Source organism: Heptranchias perlo, unplaced genomic scaffold (assembly GCF_035084215.1).
Source record: "Heptranchias perlo isolate sHepPer1 unplaced genomic scaffold, sHepPer1.hap1 HAP1_SCAFFOLD_62, whole genome shotgun sequence".
Lineage (NCBI taxonomy): Eukaryota > Metazoa > Chordata > Chondrichthyes > Hexanchiformes > Hexanchidae > Heptranchias > Heptranchias perlo.
This window is the reverse complement of record NW_027139644.1, coordinates 4,651,661-4,673,388: the sequence shown is the minus strand read 5'-3', so window position 1 is coordinate 4,673,388 and position 21,728 is coordinate 4,651,661. Positions and strand designations below refer to the sequence as shown.

The following is a 21,728-nucleotide window of genomic DNA, read 5'->3' as shown; positions in this document are numbered from 1 at the left end:
CACAGGGCAGAGACGCAGACAGTATCCGGAAACATCGGGAAATAGACAAGAGAAATAGATTGAGCGCTTTGTTATCAGAAAATTGACTGAACCTCCACGGTCAATGAAAGGGCTTTTGTTGGTCGGTTTCCCATTGAACCGGAGAATTCGGGAGAAATTGGTGGATGGTTGGTTCGGTTCCCTTATTCCCCACCATTGGAAAAGGTATGTCGATCCCACCCGACCAATTCCTTTCAAAAGCCACTTTGTCCAAAGCCAATATATCCTTCCAGATTAGAAGGGAATAAAACTTGAAAAGAGCGTCACTGTGGATCAGTTTTCTCTCACTCAAAATTATCTGTTTAATGAAGTAAAAGATGCAGCTGACAAAGAATAAGAGAACAGCCACTGTCTCCCTTTTCGGCATGAGAAGAAAATCGATCTGAATGCTTGTGGAGACCAAATTCCAACATAATGTTTCCGCCCGGGGTCGAACCGGGGACTTTTCGCATGTAAAGCGAACGTGATAACCGCTACACTACGGAAACCGATGGCATAGTATGTAACACAATGGGTAGCTGAATGGTGTGTTCTCTCTGCTCATACTTGGAATGTGTTGTTTCCATTGCAGCTGGAGACACAGACAGTGGCTGCTCCCCCTTATCTTTAAAAACTCTCAGCGTAGTGGGTTTGAGCCCCACGTTGGGCGACTACCGTTTTAAACTTTTATGCTGCTTCCACCCGCCCCCCTCCGTCTCACCCCGCACCATGGGGCTGCGCCCGAGCTGAATCTCTCCAATTTGGTTTCCACCTCTGTCGCAGCATGAAATGGTCCTTATCAAAGTCACAAATGATACCCTACCTTGACTACCACCATGATAAACTATCCCTCCTCATCCTTCTCAAATACAATATCTCACCGTGCTGTTATGCTGTCAGACTAGTTTCCTCTCTCTTCTCTTATTTGTAATGTGTTGCTTTTCCATCTGATAACACTTGGTATCATCGTATTATGTTAGTCCACAAGAGGTTATTATTCGGTCCATCATGCCTGTGCTGGGTCAAACACACGTATTCGTTCAAAATTCGTTTATAGATGGATTGAGTGCCTTGTTATCAGAAAATAGCCTGAACCACCACAGTCTGGAGCTTTCCTCCTCGCTATCAACCATATGGCCTATTTTTGTGTCACCCGTAAATTTCTCAATCATGCCCCCTAAGTTGAGGTCCAAATCGTTAATGTATACCACAAAAAGCAAAGGAACAAGTACCGAGCCATGCGGCACCCCACTGGAAACAGCCTTCCAACCACAAAAACACCCGTCGACCATTACCCTTTGCTTCCTGCCACTGAGCCAATTTTGCATCCAACAAGCCACATTCCCTTGGATCCCAGGGGCCTTTACTTTTTTGACCAATCTGCCAGGTTGGAACTTTTCAAAAGCCTTGCTAAAATCCATGTGGACTGCAACAATTGCGCTACCCTCATCGATCCTTCTTGTCACCTCCTCGAAAAATTCAATCAGGTTAGTCAGACACGACCTCCCCAGAACAAATCCATGCTGACTGTCCTTGATTCGTCCGTGCCTTTCGAAGTGACATTTTATTCTCTCCCTCAGAACTGATTCGAATGATTTGAAATTGAGTCTTTCTCTTGCTTGCTGCAATAACAGATAAGGCGGTTGGAAGCGCTTCGGCCCGGCTCGCTTAATCGGTAAAGCATGAGATTCTGAATTTCAGGGTCGTGGGTTCGATCCCCACATTGAGCGAATGCCATTTTAAAATGTTATGCTGCTTTCACTGGCCAACGGTGCAGAAATGATATAGAGTGAAACACAAACTCAGTAATCAGGATGGCCAAGCTGTCTAAAGCGCTGCGTTTAGGTCACTGTCTCTTCCGGAGATGTGGATTCGAGTCCCACTTCTGACAGTGCTCATTTTTACTAAGATGTGTAAATATTTTATTTGTGGATTGGGCTGCAGCTGATTTTTCTGCCAAGTTGATTTGCTCCACCCACAAAAGCAACTGGCTTTGTCATGGAGATGTGACTTGAGAATTTTCCAACGGTGAAATGTTTGACATATTAATGACCTGGACAAAGAAATAGAACAGCAGTGGGAAACATTTAAAACGGTGATCAATAGAGTCCAGGAGAAATATATCCCACTAAAAAGCAAGAACAGACTAGCCAGAAATGACAAACCAGGGGTGAATAAAGAAATAAGGGCAAAATTGAAACTAATGAAAAAGGCACACACTGGACAATAAAGGAGACAGGGGAATGTGAAAAGACTGGGAAAGAAGTCGAAAGAACTATTAGAAAGGCAAAAAGCAATATCAAAAAAACAAAGAATTCTAGACACATCAACAGCCAAAGAAAATTTAGGATAGGAATAGGATCACTAAGGGATACACACGACAAATTCACAGGCAGTGACAGCGAAATGGCAGAAATATTAAATAATCACTTTGCTTCAGTATTTACCAGGGAGACTGGTATTGTGGGCATGACAGTAGAAGAAGAGATCAAAAAATATGTAAAGACATTTAAGATGGAAAGGGGGGAGATAATTGATAAGCTAATCAAACTTAGAGAGGAAATTTCCTGTTCGGAGCCTAACCAGAGTTTCAAACCGCTCAGCCACGCTAATTTCCGCATTACTGTTCAGGAGCTTATTTCACAGGGACACGATTACTGCGCTCCATTTAGGGAGGCTCAGTGAAAGGCGGAAATTGAACTATTAATTGAATCATAGAATAAGACAGCGCCATTCGGATGCCATTCGGCCCATCGTGCCTGTGCCAGCTCTCTGAAAGAGCTGTCCAGTTCGTCCCACTCGCCTGCTGTTTCCCCACAGCCCTGAAAATGTTTCCATCCAAGCGTTTATCCAATTCCCTTTTGAAAACTGTGAGTTAAGAAAAACAATATTGAAAGTGGTGCTGGGGTCTCTGCAGCGTCGATGTAGAATGTGTGATGATTGAAGTTATCAAGATGGTTGCTTTACACATGGTATGTTGTGCAATCATCCTGAAATATCTTCAATATCCAATACAAATTGAATTGCAAACCTGATGGACAAACACTGGAAAACACGTCAAGAGTGAACGCCAATCATCTGGGACCCGTTTTCAGCCTCACGGCACTTTAAATAAAGTGAAATAACTTTGCATTGAAAAGATTTGGAACTTGCATTTGTGCCTTTATCTGATCCATTTCTTAAAGTTGCTGGCGTCTGATGATGTACTCGCCTCTGCTCCCTCGATTGAACAAGAAAGAAGGTGTTTGACGTTGACGGGACCTGTTGGTTATGAGCTCATCCTTCACATTGAGTGGGCTCGCGTCCATTGGACATCGTCAGTTTTAGCCCAGCGGTGAACTTCGCAGCAAACAAGATCGACACCATCTCACCGCTGGCGCTGACTGACGCGTTTATTGTTATTTCTTTCAGACCGAAATGAATAGCAACCGTGATTTTAAATTTGCACCAAGTGATTTTTAGGTAGTCTCCTTTAAGTGTTTCAAAGGCGACCCCTAATTTATGATAGTCCGGCCATTTCACCAGCCGTGTTGAAAACAAATCATGTCTCTGCTTTTCGCGTCTTTTTTCGAACACGCAGCCTTTTGATCTGGAGTCAGACCTTTGCGCCACGCACTCTGAAGACAGGGTCCTGGATGTTATTGTGCATATGAATGTTTCTCAAACACCGTTTCATTTATTGGTTGAATAGATAGGGCTTATCAAATCTCCGCCAGGTCCCACCGGGTGTGAGACAGTATTGGAAGCAGCCTTCACCCCCAATATCACCCTCGCTTCAATCGCCTGCTCCCAGCGGACTGCAACAACAGGGCTGGGAGATATGGACTTTGTTCACATTGAATCAGCTGTGTGAATCATTAAATATTTACTCATTGTTAATGGGAGCTACGTTTCAAAATGTTCTTCGCCGGTTTTGGACCGGGGACTTCTCGCGTGTTATGTGAACATGACAACCACTACACTCCGGAAACCTAACACCTGATACTCCGTGTTAGGGATATAACCCCTCAGCCAAACTCATTTCCTTATTCCTGTCCAGGAGCTCATTTCACAGGGATACATTTACTGCTCTGTATTTCGGAAGGCTGCAGAGAAGGACAGGTGGCGATGGTCAGGCAGGGAATCTCAGAGCATCGCGCCGAAACAAACATTTCACTGTTTTTTTTTCATGTGCCTGATATCCGACCGCAGTGTAAATTATGGCGAATCAGGCATGCTCAGATGACATTGTTCACAGAGTGTTTTCTTGCAGCCAAATCACACATCAGAAAACTTGAAAAGAGTTTCGGTGATCGGAGCCATTTAAAGTCCTCCCAGCTACTGGAAATCAGGAATTAAAACCTGACACCGGCTTGAGGGCTTCCAGAATGAGGCAATGAATCCTAAAGTGGGAAAGAAAGATGCAATTTTCGTCTCTGAGTGGGCTCGAACTACCAACATTTCGGTTAATAACCGAACGCGCTGACCGATTGCGCCAGAGACCGTGCGGTTCTTTTTCTTGCAAGATACACTAAAGCAGCGTGTCACCGAGCCAAAGTTGCATGTTGCAGCCACAGAAATGCAATTGACCACTATCAGTGTTACTTTTCCAGAAATAAAGGATGGGACATTGTTTGTGAAAACATGGAAACGGTCTGGTCTCGCTCACAGCATCGATATCACCGCCAACCAGCTCTCCTGCAACCGGCGTGCCCACCGGTGCTTTGTCTGTTACTCAGTCGCACTGTGGGAGAACCTTCACCACACTGACTGCAGCGGTTCAAGAAGGCGGCTCACCACCACCTTCTCAAGGGCAATTAGAGATGGGCAATAAATGCTGCCCTCGCCAGCGACGCCCACATCCCATGAACAAATAAAGAAAAATCATTCTGAGCGTCCGGACGCTGATGTCAGGTTTTGATCGTTGATGTCAGGTTTTGATCCCTGATCTGCAGTAACTGGGAGCGCTTTAAATGGCTCCGACCTCGAAATTTCACCCACAACATCAGAGTAACTGTTCCAGGGGGACATGCCGACTCAGCTGCGTCTTGTCCGCCTGTATGGTCAGTCCTTTCTTCGCCTCCAATTCCGTTTCCCAAAGCGTATCAGCAGATTCACAAAGCTGTTTGTCATTTCGGTTCCTTTCGATTTGTCCAGCTCCCGATGGCAATAATTTTCAAACCTGGTTGCAACCCTACACCTTGCATCGTGTCCAGGGATGGGTCATGTGGAGAGACTGGAGAAGCTGGGGTTGTTCTCATTAGAGGAAAAAAAGGTTAAGGGGAAATTTAATAGAGGTGTTAAAATTTATGAGGGGATTTTGATAGAATGGATGTGGAGAAGCTGTTTCCATTGGCAGCAGGGTCGATAACCAGAGGAGACAACCTGCATTCAAATAGCGCCTTTAACGTCGTAAAACGTCACAAGGTGCTTCACAGGAGGGTTATTAAACAAAACTTGACACTAAGCCACAGATGGAGATATTGGGACAGGTTACCAAAAGCTTCGTCGAAGAGGTAGGTTTTAAGGTATGTGTTAAAGGAGAGAGAGGCGGAGAGGTTTAGGAAGGGAATTCCAGAGCTTAGGGCCGAGGCAGCTGAAGGCACAGCCGCTAATGGTGGAGCGATTAAAATCGGGGATGCGCAAGAGGCCAGAATTGGAGGAGCACAGAGATTTTTTTTTATTCATTCATGGGATGTGGGCGTCGCTGGCTAGGCCAGCATTTATTGCCCATCCCTAATTGCCCTTGAGAAGTTGGTGGTGAGCCGCCTTCTTGAACAGATGCCGTCCGTGTGGTGAAGGTTCTCCCACAGTGCTGTTTGGTCGGGAGTTCCAGGATTTTGACCCAGCGGCGATGAAGGAATGGCCGATATATTTCCAAGTCGGGATGTTGTTTGACTTGGAGGGTAACATGTAGGTGGTGTTGTTCCCATGTGCCTGCTGCCCTCGTCCTTCCAGGTGGTAGAGTTCGCGTGTTTGGGAGGTGCTGTCGAAGAAGCCTTGGCGCCGATGGTGAAGGGAGTGAATGTTTCGTGTGGTGGATGGGGTGCCAATCAAGCGGGCTGCTTTGTCGTGGATGGTGTCGAGCTTCTTAAATGTTCTTGGAGCTGCACTCATCCAGGCAAGTGGAGAGTATTCCATCACACTCCTGACTTGTGCCTTGTAAATGGTGGAAAGGCTTTGGGGAGTCAGGAGGTGAGTCACTCGCTGCAGAATACCCAGCCTCTGACCTGCTCTTGTAGCCACATGATCTGGGATGGTTGTAGGGCTGGAGGAGGTTACAGAGATAGGGAGGGGGCGAGGGCCATGGTGGGATTTGAAAGCAAGAATGAGAATTTTAAAATCCAGGCGTTCCCGGACAGGGGGTTTGACTGGAAGGTCACACCGTCCCCTCCCGTGTTTACTTCCACAAACTTATATTGGGACAAGGCTTGGGTGGATTTTTCTGTGTCTCACCCGGGGCCGCTGAGTCTCCTGCAGTCCCCCCGATCACCAACTCACCCAGTTTGTACATTTAAACCGGAAAAAGTGCCTCGCAAAGGGCAAGAGATGAAGGCAAAGCTGGAACCTCTGACAAAAAAATCTCTTATCCACCAGTGAGGTTTGTGTACCTGAATCGCTAACTCTTCTTTTAAAGTTTTGACATTCATTGGACGCCTCGCGGCACCTGCAGACTTGCCTCTTGCACTCACAGTGAAGCGGAGGGCCGTTTTCACTCGCACGCCAGCAATTGTGATATCAAGAAAAAGGTGGCGGAGAAATTCTCCATTTCAGCGAAAATGGAGCGCTGGGGTCCGCTCATGAGTGCAGTGTAAAAATTTAAACCAGCATCCACGATCCTGAGGTGAATGCCTCTCCCGACTGAGCTAGCCAAGCCTGAAGATACTGCTACTTCCTTGTCTGTTGTTGGCTCTGCTCCAAGGGTTCAATGCAAACATGAAACAGGTTCTCCTGAATTCCATGGTGTAGAAGGCAATCGAGTAACAAGTCGAGCAATGTATTCCGCTCAATCATTGATCATTCCATTCAGATCTTCTGCTTTTCAGCTGCACTTCCCCCCCCAAACATTGCGATTAATTTTGCTCAGTATTTGTTTCGCTTGTTTAATATTTTGTTCGCCGGCTTTGCCAGATTAACATTTCATTTCAGTTATCAATGACAGGGAGCAATGAAGATCACTTGTAAAATTCCCTCGGGCCCATCAATGTGTCAGAATCAAGCACGCGGGTGTTTAAGCAACAAACAACTGAACAAAGACGGTTCACTCACTTGTCCCAACACCTGCTGTGCCTTAACTTGCTCACCGCTACCAGCAGTTTATTTTTAAATGACGCCTCCCTCCCTGACACCGCAGAACTAGTGACCAAAGTTCCGTTTATTGTTAAAAAGCATTAATTCCGAAATTATCCAGGCGCATATGAATGGTAAAATAAATAATGATTTCGACACGCAGCATTTTGCTTTGAATTCAACCGCACTACCGTTGGGCCACGAGGGCTACTAATAGCATAGATTATATATGTATATACACTTATTATATGCTTAAATATATATGTTTGATGCAGTGTTCCCCAGTGGTTGGGGATAGTTCATTGCACAAAAATAATTCAAGTCTCTGAGACACTTAATGTTTTTTTTAATCACCATTAATACGTTTTGTTGCACACTGAAGGAAATGCAAACTTGTTTGCCAAGTGACAATTAAAACGTTAATAAATCTTTGTGCTTTGCATGTCATGAACTTGTATCCCTTCCCATTTTACATACTGTATTTTAGGAGTCAGCTTAAAAATCTTTAGTGCAGCCGCTGTTAAATTTTAAAAGGTTTGTAGCCCCTTTCACGCTTGAAGAAACTCGACCCTGAAGGTTTATGGGGAGCAAGTCCCAACAAAATTCTTCCCTCCGAGATCAAATCGGGGACTTTCTGCGTGTAACTGGTGAACATGATAACCGCTATACTACGGAAACGACAAACTTTTCGGTCTCAGGTCTGAAGGAAGTGTCGTGGGAAAACATGAACTGCTGACTCTCTTTACACTGACTCTTTTCACGAACATTTCATTGATCGAAACTATACAAGTCACAGGGAAAAAATTTCAAAGTCATTAAATTCCCGAATTAGCCCCAAAATCTATCAATCTCAGCTTTGAAATTTTCAATTGACCCCCAGCCTCAACAGCTTTTTGGGGGTGAGAGTTCCAGATTTCCACTCCCCGTTGTGTGAAGAAGTGCTTCCTGACATTACCGCTGAACGGCCGAGCTTTAATTTTAAGGTTACGCCCCCTTGTTCTGGACTCTCCCACCAGAGGAAATAGTCTCTATCTGCCCTGTCAAATCCTTTAACCATCCAAACACCTCAATTAGATCACCCCTTAACATTCTACACTCAAGGGAATGCAAGTCTGGTCTTTGCAACCTGTCCTCATAATTGCTCATCAATGATAGCCACCAAAAGGGGTTTTACGATGGCTGGCTCTTGTGTGCACTGTTTTTTGTAAATGGTCTCGTTGGTCTCGGGGTATGATTCTCGCTTTGGGGCGGTTTGTTTAAATATGCGAGAGATCCCGGACGAGCCCTGTATTTTACTTTTGATCTTGAACTTCCAAAGACAGAAAAGTACCCAAATCACCCCACATGAGTGAAACAATTCCTATGTTTCATACTATTACCTAACACAACTGCCCAACTTGGTTCTGATGAAAGGTCATTGACCTGAAACATTAACTCTGTTACTCTCTCCACAGATTCTGCCTGACCTGCTGATGGTTTCCAGCATTGTCCATGTTATCAGAGTATCACTTCCCTCATCACCTAACTACACTCCTCCACTAGATGTCGCCTTGTGGTGCAAACAGGCTCCTTCCACACAGCCAGGTGTTCTGCTTTAGGCATTAATTATAACTTAACTTTTGAACTTGTGAGTTAAAACATATGGCCTTGCCCATTGACCAGAGAGCAGAATGGAGTTTATCTCTCACCAGTACAGCCCTTTCCCGCTGCGTCAGCTTGGAATGATACGGAGCAATCATACGATGTCAGACCTCTCCTGCTTCCCTGTGAAACTGTTGAGACGAACAGCACACAATGCTGTCTGACACACATACACACCAGCTCTGAATGATTTAAAGGCCTTGTTATGATTGTCAGAGAATTGTTTTATCAAAAGAATAATTAAACTTACCAGTATTATGATATCAGCTGCAATCCAAGAGTTTCTGTACTTCAGAATCTACTGGTCTCTATGTTAAACATATGCATGCATATAAAATGAAGCAAATCTGTCTTATGATTGTGGTTTCATTCTCCCAACAGAGATTTATTCTTCCTTACTTAAGAGGCAAAAGCTAAAGTTTAATATGAATTCAATACAAAGACTAACTCTTTCCTTACAATACAGATACCGCAAACTAATATAACACCTTAAACCGATGGAGCTTCTCAAACTAAAACAGTACCTCAAACTGATACAGTACCTCAAACAAATACAACACCTTAAACTAACGCAGTGCCTCAAACCGATACAGAACCTGAAACTAATACAACACCTCAAACTGATACAGCACCTCAAACTGATACAGCACCTCAAGCTAATACAGTACCTCAAACTGATACAGTACCTCAACTTAGTACGGCATATTAAACTAATGCAGCACCTCAAACTCATGCAACACCTCTAACTGATACTGTACCTCAAACTAATACTGTACCTCAAACAAATACAGCACCTCAAACTAATAGTGTACCTCAAACTAACACAGCACCTCAAACTAATAGTGTTCCTCAAACTAATCCAGCACCTCAAACGTAATACAGTACCTCAAAACTAATCATGAACTCAAATGTCAAAGTCCGAACAGGACAAGCAGGTTGACCTTGACAGGTGGCGGTTCTGTTAAGAGGATATTAAGCTGCAGGAGAAAGTCCCGTTCAGGAACTGCAGTTGTATTCAATTAATTTCGAGTCTTTTCTCAACATTTGAGCAGAGAAACACGTGGTATGTAATATCACCACAGGGCCTTCCATGGTCGGCCTAATTCAGCACAACATCCCAAGCACATTTGGTCTGAAGCTTATCACCAGATGCCTTTCAAGTAACCTTTGCTGATTTGTTGCAGTTCAGTTTGGGTTTAAATAGAGTTGTTTCTTTACCAGCACAGCTTTATTGGGGCGAGGGGTAATGAGTTTGAACCGGGAAATTTGTAGCTGCCCATTGCTAATTGATCTTCAATTGACTCAATACATTTCAATTAAACTATCACAAAAAGACGGACTATTCCTGCACCCACTCCCCTCCCCCACCCTCCTCCACAATGTTCCAACTTCCTCCACTTCTCCATCGCTACTTCTGCCAATCTCTAACTTTGTCTCCAATTATAAATCTGCCTATCGTGCTCTCTTTCTACTAATTTTATTTTTGTTTATCTCTTTCAACTATATCCATTGTTATTTTCACCTTATTAATAATCCGTATAAATCTCCTTCGACCGATTCGTATGTATCGTTGTCTCTCCACTGCTTTAAATGTATCTATCCATCTATCTCACTATCCATCTATTTCTCTATCTATAAATCTCTCTCTCTCTCTCTATCTATCTATCCATCTATCCATCTATATATCTCTCTATCCATATATCTCTCTATCCATCTATCTATCCATCCATCTATATATCTATATATCTCTCTATCTATATATCTCTCTATCCATCTATCTATCCATCCACCTATCTATCTATATATCACTCTATCCATCTCTCTATATATCTATCTACCGATCGATCTGTCTCTATCTATCCATCTATCTATCTATATAACTATCTATCTATCTACCTTTATCTCCCGATCTCTCGATATCTGTTTCTCCCTCCACCTGGTTATTCCTCTGTTGTTGTTTCTACATCGCTTTCTGTCTCTCCTCCTTCATTACTCAAGTTTATCAAATAACTTTCTAATCTTTATCAAAAAAATGCAATATTAAAGCATGAGCATGAGGTAAATTAGCAAATTACAAGGTGGGGTGGGCTCAGTATGTTGGTCTGTGAAGACGTCACCGAGCCCTCTTCCTTCTTCAGGCTGCTGATCACAGAAGTCTCCCTGAGCAGCTTCTGGAAGAAGAAGCGCGAGCACTTCTCGTCCTGCTCCACGGAGCGGACTCTGGAGCGAAAGATAATCTTTGAGGCCCCTTTAACTGGATGGATCACGCCGTGAGATCACAAGGTGAGGCCCCTTTAACTGGACGGTTCACAGCATGAGATCACAGGATGAGGCCGCCTGAACTGGACGGTTCACACCGTGAGATCACAGCATGAGGCCCCATTAACTGGACGGTTCATACCGAGAGATACGGTCTGTATTGTACTGTATTGCCTCGAAATTGTGAAATTTAGTTTTATCTCTGTGTCTTCTTAAATTTTATGCAGTAATGTATGTTTTGTAATAAAAAAAATTCTCATAAACTTTCGAATCAAACAGGAATCGAACTTCCACACGTAATCCATTGCTCCACCAGCCCAGTTTACAAAAAGCATGCAGTAACTCACACTCCCACAGCGCTCGAGAATGAGCAGTTACCGAGTCAGTCTCGGTCATGCCCACCCGATTCTACGAGTCCGGGAGTGTCAAAAGGTGCACGGTGAACAATCACCAAAGAGAGAGATATAAGCTGCTTCCTTTCTATCGCTCAGCTTGCAGAGCGGAGAACTATAAGTACAATTAACAGATCCAGGATTGCTGGTTCGAAATAATAAACATGCTTTTGGAGTAAGTAGCTCAAGGCCATTTTCTTAACTTTACAGGAAGCCTACAGCTGAACATGTTGGCGCTGAGGCACAGGAGACCACTTTTCCTTTGTCAAACCTGAAACCTTTCTGTGTCTGTCAGAACACGGCTGTTTTGCTCGAGCATTTGCCTCTGCTCACCGGCAGGGAGTGCCTTTGAGTATCAACACGTCAAACCGCTTTCAGGCAAAAAAGTCATCGATCAGTCAGGCAGACAGACAAGGCTCTCGCTGCTCCCTCAAGCTCGGGGCCGCTGTTCCTTTCCTGTGATCTCGTCTACCTTCCGCAGGCTCGGGCTCTTCTCAGCATTATTCACGATTACTGTGCCTTCCCGTTCTGCTGTTGCTCACTTGCTTATGCTCGATACCACCGATTGGAGCAAAGTATTGATTGTCGTCAGGGAGGGGGCCAACCCAAGGCAAGATTTCTCTGCTGATCGTGGAACTGCTTGGAGGCGAGTGCGAATCAACTACTGTGAAGGGCATTGAATAAAGGGGGCAGTAGCAACATGGATACAGAATCGGCTAAGGGACAGGAAACAGAGTATGGTGAACGGTTGTTTTTCGGACTGGAGGGAGGTGGATAGTGGTGTTCCCCAGGGTTCGGTGCTGTGATTACTGCTTTCCTTGATATATATTAATGAATTGAACTTGGGTGTACAGGGCACAATTTCCAAATTTGCAGATGACACAGTGAAGAGGATAGTGACAGAACTGAAGAGAATATATACAGACTGGTTGCATGGGCGGACACATGGCAAATGAAATTTAACGAAGAAAAATGAGAATTGATGCATTTCGGTAGGAAGAACGAGGAGAGGCAATATAAACTAGAGGGCACAATTCTAACAGTGATACAGGAAAAGAGAGATCTCGGAGTACATGTGCATATATCATTGAAAGTGGCAGGGCAGGTTCAGAAAGCGGTTAAAAAAGCATATGGGATCCTGGGCTTCATAAATAGAGGCATAGAGTACTAAAGTATGGAAGTCATGATGAACCTTTATAAAACACTGGTTCAGCCACAACTGGAGTATTATGTCCACTTCTGGGCACCGCACTTTCGGAAAGATATGAAGGCGTTAAAAGGGTGCAGAAGAGATTTACTAGAATGATTCCAGCGATGAGAGACTTTAGTTACGTGGATAGACTGGAGAAGCTGGGATTGTTCTTCTTGGAATGGAGACGGTTGCGAGGAGATTTGATACAGATTTTCAAAACCATGAAGGGTTTAGACAGAGTGTATAGAGAGAAACAATTCCCATTTGCAGAAGGGTGAAGGACCAGAGGACATAGATTTAAGGTGATTGGCAAAAGCACCAAAGATGACATCAAGAAAATCGATGGGGCGGGGGGTGGGACTAGCTGGATTGCTCTTGCATAGAGCTGGTGTGGACTCGATGGGCCGAATGGCCTCCTTCCGTGCTGTAACATTTCTATGATTCTGAAAGAGTGCTCGCTGAGTATGTGAGAGATAGCAGGATAGATTCTTGCATTCCCCACTCACCTTTTGACTTGGGTCAATTGTCCAGAAACAAAAGTGGTGTCAGTTTTCAGCGAGCCCATGGTCCATGTACTTCTTAAGCTTCACTGCGTGCTACGGTACAGAGAGGTCAAGGGGCAACAAATCTTTTGGCGTGCTGCAGGAAGCAAAAATTCTTGATTTTGGTCTTGAGCAAAGATGGAAAAAAAAAGTACAATGATGCCTTCTCTGAGGATTGAACTCAGGACCTTCAGATTATGAGACTGACGCGCTGCCTGCTGCGCTAAGAAGGCACTTGCTATATAAATATCCGGGCAGCTCTATCAAGTAGGGCAGTTTGCAAGGTGTAAAATCATAAACTAATCGGCAGTTTGCAAAAACTCTCCATCCAGGTGGAAATCGAACCAACAATCTTCTGAATTTTGGTCAGACACATTCCCCATTGCTCGACTGGCCAAAGGTGTGTCGAGTAAGTCGGAGCTCACACGCTCACAGCGCTGCGGTATGAGCAGGTACCGAGTCAGTCTCGGTCATGCCCACGCGACTCCACGAGTCTGGGAGTGTCAAAAGGCACACGGTGAACAATCACCAAAGAGCGAGACCTTTGCTGCTTCCCTTCGATAGCTCAGCTGGTAGTGTGGAAAACTTGTAGAGATTCAAACTTGAAAGCACAATCACTCTTAAATCGTTGGTTTAATTCTGGCTCAAAATAACGAACGTGCTTTTGGAGTAAGCGGTATTGAGCTCGAGGCCGCTTTCTTAACTTTACAGACTGCTTACTGCTTAAAATGTTGGCGCTTTTCCTTTCTCAAACCTGAAAGCTTTCTGTGTCTGCCCGAACACGCCTGTTTTGCTCGAGCATTTGCCTCTGCTCACCAGCAGGGAGCGCCTTTGAGTAACAACACGTCAAACTGGACTCACTTTCAGGCAAAAAAGATTTTTGTCAGTCTTTCGGACAGGTCTCTCGCTGCTCAAAGGAGTGCCTTTGAGCAGCAATTTTATTTTATTTTCAAAATATACTTTATTTCGTAATATTTAAGGATGCATACAGTTCAGGGTTAAATTTCGCAAATTCAATTCAAAACAATACAAAACAGATCGCACACATTATGTTCCCATTATTTCAATAAAAAGCACAGCACATGTGTTACAATACATTCTGTATTATAAAAGGAGGGATGGCTTCACATAGTCGCCTTTCGACATCGAGCCCTTGCGTCTTCCGCACCTTGCTTCAGTGAGTCCCACAGCACAATCTCCTGAACCTTGGGATTTGCCAGTAGGCAAAACTCGGTCGTGGACAGCTCCTTCAGCTGGAAGATGGCAGGTTTCGGGCTGACCAAAGGGCCTCCTTCACAGAGTTGATGGTCTTCCAGCAGCAGTTGTTATCTGTCTCGGTGTGCGTCCCAGAGAACAGCCCGTAGAGCACAGAGTCCTGTGTTACCGAGGGTTGGGGATGAACTGGGACAGATACCAACGCATCTCTCTCCACACATTCTGCGTGAAGGTCTGGGGGAGGCCTTTGTTGGTCCCCTTTGGGGGAGGCCTCGATCGGTCCCATTTAGGGGAGGAGACCTCGGCCGGCCCCCTCTCGCGGAGGCAATGGGCACCCAAGAGTTATCCCAGAGTGGCAGTCTTTATATTGAGACCACCACCACAACAACTACTACAACAAAAACAATAACTTCTCTTTATAATGTATGTAATATATATGTGTATTTACATACGGCCAACACGGCGGCATCTTGGACAAATTGGCAGAAAGTACGGCTGCCAACTTGGACAAGATGTCCGCAAATACGTCGACCATCTTGGACAAAATGGCGTCAAGTACCGTGCAGAGTGTCCTCAGTGACAGTGAGCGCAAAGTACACCCAGTCACCTCGATGTGATCCCAGACTGCACCCCGGATCCCACAGTGCACCCAGTCACCACAGAATGATCACAGAGTTCACCTAGAGATCCCAGCTTGTACCCAGTGACCCCAGAGGTATCGCAGAGTGGCAGTCTTTATATTTAGACCACCACCACATAAATTACAACTACAAAACCAACAACGTGTCTTTATAATATGCATAATATATAAATCTATTGAATCACGGCCAACATGGAGGCATTTTGGACTGAGTAGCTGTAAGTACGGTGGTCATCTTGGAAAAATGGCGGCAAGTATTGCGCACAGAGTGCTCAATGAGCACACAGTGACCCCAGAATGCCCCAGCTACCCCACAGTGACCCCAGAGTGCACGCAGATCACACCAGAGTGATTCGAAAGTGCATTCAGTGAACCCAGAGTGCACGCAGCCAACCCTGAGTGATCCCAGAGTGCACCCAATCACAGCAGAGTACAGCCAGTCATCCCAGAGTGAACCTTGGCTGCACCCAGGGATCCCGAAGTGCACGCAGTCACCCCAAAGTGATCCCAGAGTGCAACCAGGAATCCCAGAGTGGCAGTCTTTATATTTAGACCACCACCACAAGTACTGCTGCAACAACAACAACTTATATTTATAATATATATCTACTATATATATGTATTTAAACAAGGCCAGCATGGTGGCCTCTTGGACAAAAAGGCAGCAAGTACGGCGGCCAACCAGGACAAAATAGCGGCAAGTATGGCAGACATCATGGACGAAATGTCGGCAAGTACCATGCAGAGTGTCCCCAGTGATCCCACAGCGACCCCAGAATGTCCCAGTGACCCTACAATGACCCCGGAATGCACCCAGTCACCCCAGAGAGATCCCAAGTGGCAGTCTTTGCATTTAGACCACCTCCACAACAACTACTACAGCAACAACAACTACTCGTATTTATAATATATGTAATATATATGTTATGTATGTTTATATTTACACAAGGACCAGCATGGCAGTAAGAACGGCGGCCATCTCGCACAAAATGGCGGAAAGTACCGCGCAGAGTGTCCCGAATGATCCCAATGAACACAGTGATCCCAGGGTGCAACCTGTCACTTCTGAGTGATCCCAGATTGCACCCTGGGATCCCAGAATGCACCCAGTCACCCCAGAGTGATCGCAGTGCGCACCCTCGGTTCCCAGAGTTCACCCACTGATCCGAAAGTTCACTCAGTCAACCCAGCGTGATCCGGAGTGCACCCAGGGAGTTCACCCACGGATCACAGAGTGCACCCAGTTACCCCAGAGTGATCTCAGAGTATTTGCACACGGCCGTCATGGCGGCACGTACGGCAGCCATCGTGGGCAAGAAGGCGTCAAATACAGTGCCCACGTTGGACAAAATGGAGGCGAATACGGCAGCCATCTTGGTCGAAATAGAGGCAAGTACCGCGCAGAGTGTCCCGACTGATCCCACAGTGTCCCCAGAATGTCCCAGTGACCCCAGAGTTAACCCAGAGTCGCACCCAGTGATCCCTGAGCGCACCCAGGGACCCCAGAGTACACCCAGTCACTCCAGAGTGACCCCAGAGTGCACCCAGGGATCTTAGGGTGTACCCGATCTCCCGAGAGTGAATCCAGAGTGCACCCAGGGATCACAGAGTGCACCCAGTCATCCTAGAGTGACCCCAGAGTATTACACATGGCCAGCATGGCGTCAAATACGACAACCATCTTGGACAAGATGGCATCAAGTACAGCGACCATCTTGGACAAAATAGCGGCAAGTACGCATCCTTCTTGGATAAAATGCCGTAAGTATGGCGGCTAACTTGGACAACATGGCAGCAAGGACGGCAGAAATCTTGGACAAAATGGCGGCGAGTTCGGCAGCCATCTTGGTCGAAATGGCGGCAAATACCGCGCACATGGTACCACAGTGACACCAGAATGTCACATTGACCCCAGAGTTAAACTAGAGTCGCACCCAGTGATCCCAGAGTGATCCAAGAATGTCCCAGGGACCCCAGAGTGATCAGGGAGTGCAAACAGGGATTCCAGAATGCACCCAGTCAGCTTGGCGGCTCGTAGGGCGGCCCTCTGGGACAATATGGCGGCAAGTTCAGCGGCCATCTTGGACAATATGGTGGCTAGTACGGCGGCCAACTCGCACGCAACGGCGGAAGGTAACGCACAGAGTTTCCCAATGATCCCACAGTGACCTCACAACGTCCCAGTGACCACAAAGTTAACACAGAGTCGCACCCACTTGTCCGAGGGGGCACACAGGAATCCCAGAGCACAAAAAGTCACTCCAGAGTGATCCCATTGTGCACCCAAGGATTCTAGGTTGCAGCCAGTCACCCCAGAGTGATCCCAGAGTGCACTCAAGGATCACAGAATGCACCCAGTCATCCCAGAGTGATCCCAGATTATTACACGGCGTCAAGTACAGCGATCTTCATGGTCAAATGGCGGCAAGGACGCCGTCCTTCTTGGATGATATGGCCGTAAGTATGGCGGCCTTCTTGGACAAAATGACGGCAAGTAGTGTTAACATCTTGGACAAAATGGCGGCAAGTACGGCGGCCATCTTGGTCGAAATGGTGGCAAGTAACGCGCAGAGTGCACCAATTGACCTCACACTGACGCCAGAATGTCCCAGTTACCCGAGAGTTAACCAAGAGTCGCACCCAATGATCACAAAGGGCCCCAGTCAACCCAGAGTGATCAGAGAATACACCCAGTCAACACTGAGTGACCCGGAGTGCACCCAGGGATCCCAGAGTGCACCCAGTCACATCAGAATGATGCCAATGTGCACTAAGGGATCCCAGAATGCACCCAGTCACCACACAATGATCTCAGGGTGGCTACAAGTACGGCTGCCCTATGGGACAAAATGGTGGCAAGTTCGGTGGCCATCTTGGACAAAATTGTCACAAATATGGCGGCCCTCTTGGACAAAATTGCCACAACAATGGTGGCCATGTTGGACAAAATGGCGACATGTATTGCGGCTATCTTGGACAAAATGGACGTAAGTATGTCAAATATCTTGGAGAAAATGACGATAAGTACGGCAGACATCCTGGGTAAAATGGTGGCAAGTATCTAGCCATTTTGGACAGAATGGCGGAAATTACCACGCAATGTGTCGACATTGATATGACAGTGACTCCAGAACGTTTCAAAGAACCAACAGTGACCCCAGAGTACACCTAATCACCACAGAATGATCCCAGAGTGCACTCAGGGATTCCAGAGTGCACCCAGTCATCCAAAAGTGATCCCGGAGTGCTCGCAGTATTCCAGAGTGAACCCACTCACATCAGATTGATGCCAGAATTCACCCGGTCACCCTCGATTGATCTCAAAGTGCGCCCAGGGACCCCAGAGTGCAACCAGTCACTCCACAGTGATCCCAGAGTGCATCCAAGGATCCCGAATGCCCCGATTCACCCCAGAGTGATTCCAGAGTATGCACAGGGATCCCAGAATGCAACCAGTCACCCCACAGACATCCCAAGTACGGCGGCCCTCAGGGACAAAATGGCGGCAAGTACACCAGCCATCTTGAACAAAATGTCCATAAGTATGGTGGCCTTCTTGGACAAAATGGCCGCAATTACGGCAGACATCTTGGTCGAAATGGCGGAAAGAACGGCGGTCATTTTAGAAATAATTTCCGCAAGTATGGCTGCCATCTTGGAAAATATGGCGGCAAGTGCGGCAGACATCTTTGACAAAATGGCGGAAAGTACGCAGTCATCTTGGACGAAATGGCGGAATTTACAAAGCACACTGTGGACAATGATACCACAGTGACCCAGAATGTTCCAGCGAACCCACAGTGATCCCAGAGTGCACCAAGTCACACGAGAGTGATCCCAGAGTGGCAGTCTTTATATTTAGACCACCACCACAACAACCACTACTACTACTACTACAGCAACAACTTGTATTTATAAGATATGTATCATATATATTTGATGTATACATACATATATTTATGTATGTATGTATACAGCATGGTGGCACGTACGGCAGCCACCTTTGACAAAATGGCGAAAGGTAAAGGGGTCATATTGGACAAAATGGCAGCAAGTGCGGCGGCCATCTTAGACAAAATGGCGGCATGTACGGCGTCCATCTTGGACAAAATTGCCGCAAGTCAGGCGGCAATCTTGTATGAAATGGCGGCAAGCACCTAAAGGCTGTTAGACAGGAACAACAGGAGGCCATTGATCCCTTCGAACCTCTTACACAGTAACAGGAGGAGGCCATTCAACCCCTCGAGCCTGTTCGATAAGAACAGGATGAGGCTTTTCAGCCCTTGGAGCCGGTTATACCGGAACTGGAGGTTATGCAGTCCCTCAAGCCTTTGACACTGGAACAGGACGAGGCCATTTAGCCCCTCGAGACTGTTACACACGAAGAGGAGGCCAATCTACACCTCAAGAGGTGGACATTCAAACCCTCGAACCTGATACTCAGGAAGAGGAGGCCAATCAGACCCATAAGCATGTTGGATAGGATCAGGCGGAGGCCATTCAGCCTCACAAGCCTATTATACAGGAACTGAAGGCTATTCAGCCCTCGAGCCTATTACACTGGAAAAGGACGAGACCATTCAGCCAATCGAGCCTGTTCGGTAGGAAAAGGAGACGGTCATTCAGCCCCTCGAGCCTGTTATACAGGAACAGGAGAAGGTCATTCAGCCCCTCGAGCCTGTTATACAGGAACAGAAGGTCATTCAGCCCCTCGTGCCTGTTATACAGGAACAGGAGAAGGTCATTCAGCCCCTCGAGCCTGTTATACAGGAACAGGAGAAGGTCATTCAGCCCCTCGAGCATATTACACAAGATCAGGAGGAGGATATTCCGCCCCTCGAGCCTGTTTCATAGCAACAGGTGGAGGCCAATCGACCCCTGGAGTCTGTTGCATAGGAACAGCAGGAGCCAATTCAAATCCTTGAGCGTGTTCCACCATTCAATTAGATCATGGCTGATCTGTATCCTAACTCCATCTGCCTGCCTTGGTTCCTTAATAACCTTGCCTAACAAAAATCGATCAATCTCCGTTTTGAAATTTCGTATTGACCGCCGCCCCCCCCCCCCCCCCCCACCCCCCGCCACCCCGCCTCAACAGACTTTTGTGGGAGAGAGTTCTAGATTTCTACTCCCCTTTGTGTGAAGAAGTGCTTCCTGACATCACCCCTGGACGGCCTAGCTCTAATTTTAAGGTTATGCCCCTTGTTCTGGATTCCGCGCCAGGGGAAGTAGTTTCTCTCTATCTATCCTATCAACTCCTTTAATCATCTTAAACACCTCATTTAGCTCACCCCTTAATCTTCTATATTCATGGGGGATACAAGCCTAGTCTATGCAACCTGTCCTTATAATTTAACCATTTAAATTATCAGCATTATCAATCTGGTGAATCTACGCTGCAGGTCTTCGAAGGCCAATATATCCTTCGAAGGGCAATATATCCTTCCTGAGGTGCAGTGCCCAGAAATGAATGCAGTCCTCCAGATGGGCTGTAACCAGATTTCTGTACAGCTGGAATATAACTTCCACTTCTTTATATTGCAGCCGTCTTGAAATACAAGTCGATATTCTATTAGCTTTTTAAATTATTTTTGAAACTGTCCACCAGCTTTTAATGATTTCTGTACTTGGACCCTAAATCTCTCTGCTCCTCCACAGTTCCGAGCTCCTCACCATTTAGAAAACCCTCTGATCTATCTTTCTTAGATCCGAAGTGGATGACCTCACATTTCCCCACATTGAACTCCATCTGCCACACTTTTGCCGACTCATCTAATCTCTCAGTGTCATGGAAATGCTTCGTGCTTTTGTTTGGTTGGACAGTGCTTTAAATCAGGTCGTTATTTTAAAGAGATTACAATTGATTTTCATTTTGTACAGTTTGAAGGAGATCATTATAAAATGCCTGTGTTTTTCTGGTAATGGCGACAGTTCAGAGATAGTTCCTTTTTTGCCTACTTATATTGCATAGAATACAGCACGGCACAGGAAGTGGTCATTCGGTCCATCTGGGTGAAGAAGTCTCTCCGGGATTCCCAATTTTACTCCAACAATAACAACATTATATTTATTTGTATACTACATTGAATTACACAGAATGTACAGCAGAGAAATAGGGGTCATTCGGCCCAACTGGGTAAATAAGTATCCCATAGAGTCCCCACAGTGACTGAGTGATCCCCCAGTGCACCCAGTGATAGTGCCCCATTGATCCACAGTGTCCCAGTGATCCACAGTGCATCCAGTGATCCCACAGTGATCGCAGAGTGTCCCGGTGATCCAGCTGCACACCCAGTGATAATGCCACAATGCTCCCAACGTGATCCCAGTGATGCCACAGTGCACCCAGGGATCCCACAGTGCACCCAATGATCCCACAATGTCCCACTGATCCCACAGTGTCGCAGTCATCCCACAATGTCCCAGTGAACCTGCAGTGTCCCAGTGATCCCATAGCAACCCATGATCCCACAGTGCTCCCAGTGATCCCACAGTGACCAAGACACAATTCACGTGAGCCCCATTGGGTGCTGCCTGTGGTGAAGGCCTCGATCAGTCCC

At 46.2% G+C, this 21,728-nt stretch overlaps 3 non-coding genes and 1 pseudogene across 3 annotated transcripts; 2 read left to right on the top strand and 2 right to left on the bottom strand.

The window, feature by feature from the left end:
• Positions 1–21,728, top strand: part of LOC137317445 (zinc finger protein 271-like) — a 433,617-nt pseudogene that overhangs the window by 186,277 nt on the left and 225,612 nt on the right.
• trnav-uac (transfer RNA valine (anticodon UAC)) lies at positions 455–527 on the bottom strand. The gene has a single exon. It is a non-coding gene; the product is annotated as a tRNA-Val (tRNA).
• On the top strand, positions 1,676–1,748 carry trnaq-cug (transfer RNA glutamine (anticodon CUG)). Its single transcript has one exon. It is a non-coding gene; the product is annotated as a tRNA-Gln (tRNA).
• On the bottom strand, positions 13,474–13,546 carry trnam-cau (transfer RNA methionine (anticodon CAU)). Its single transcript has one exon. It is a non-coding gene; the product is annotated as a tRNA-Met (tRNA).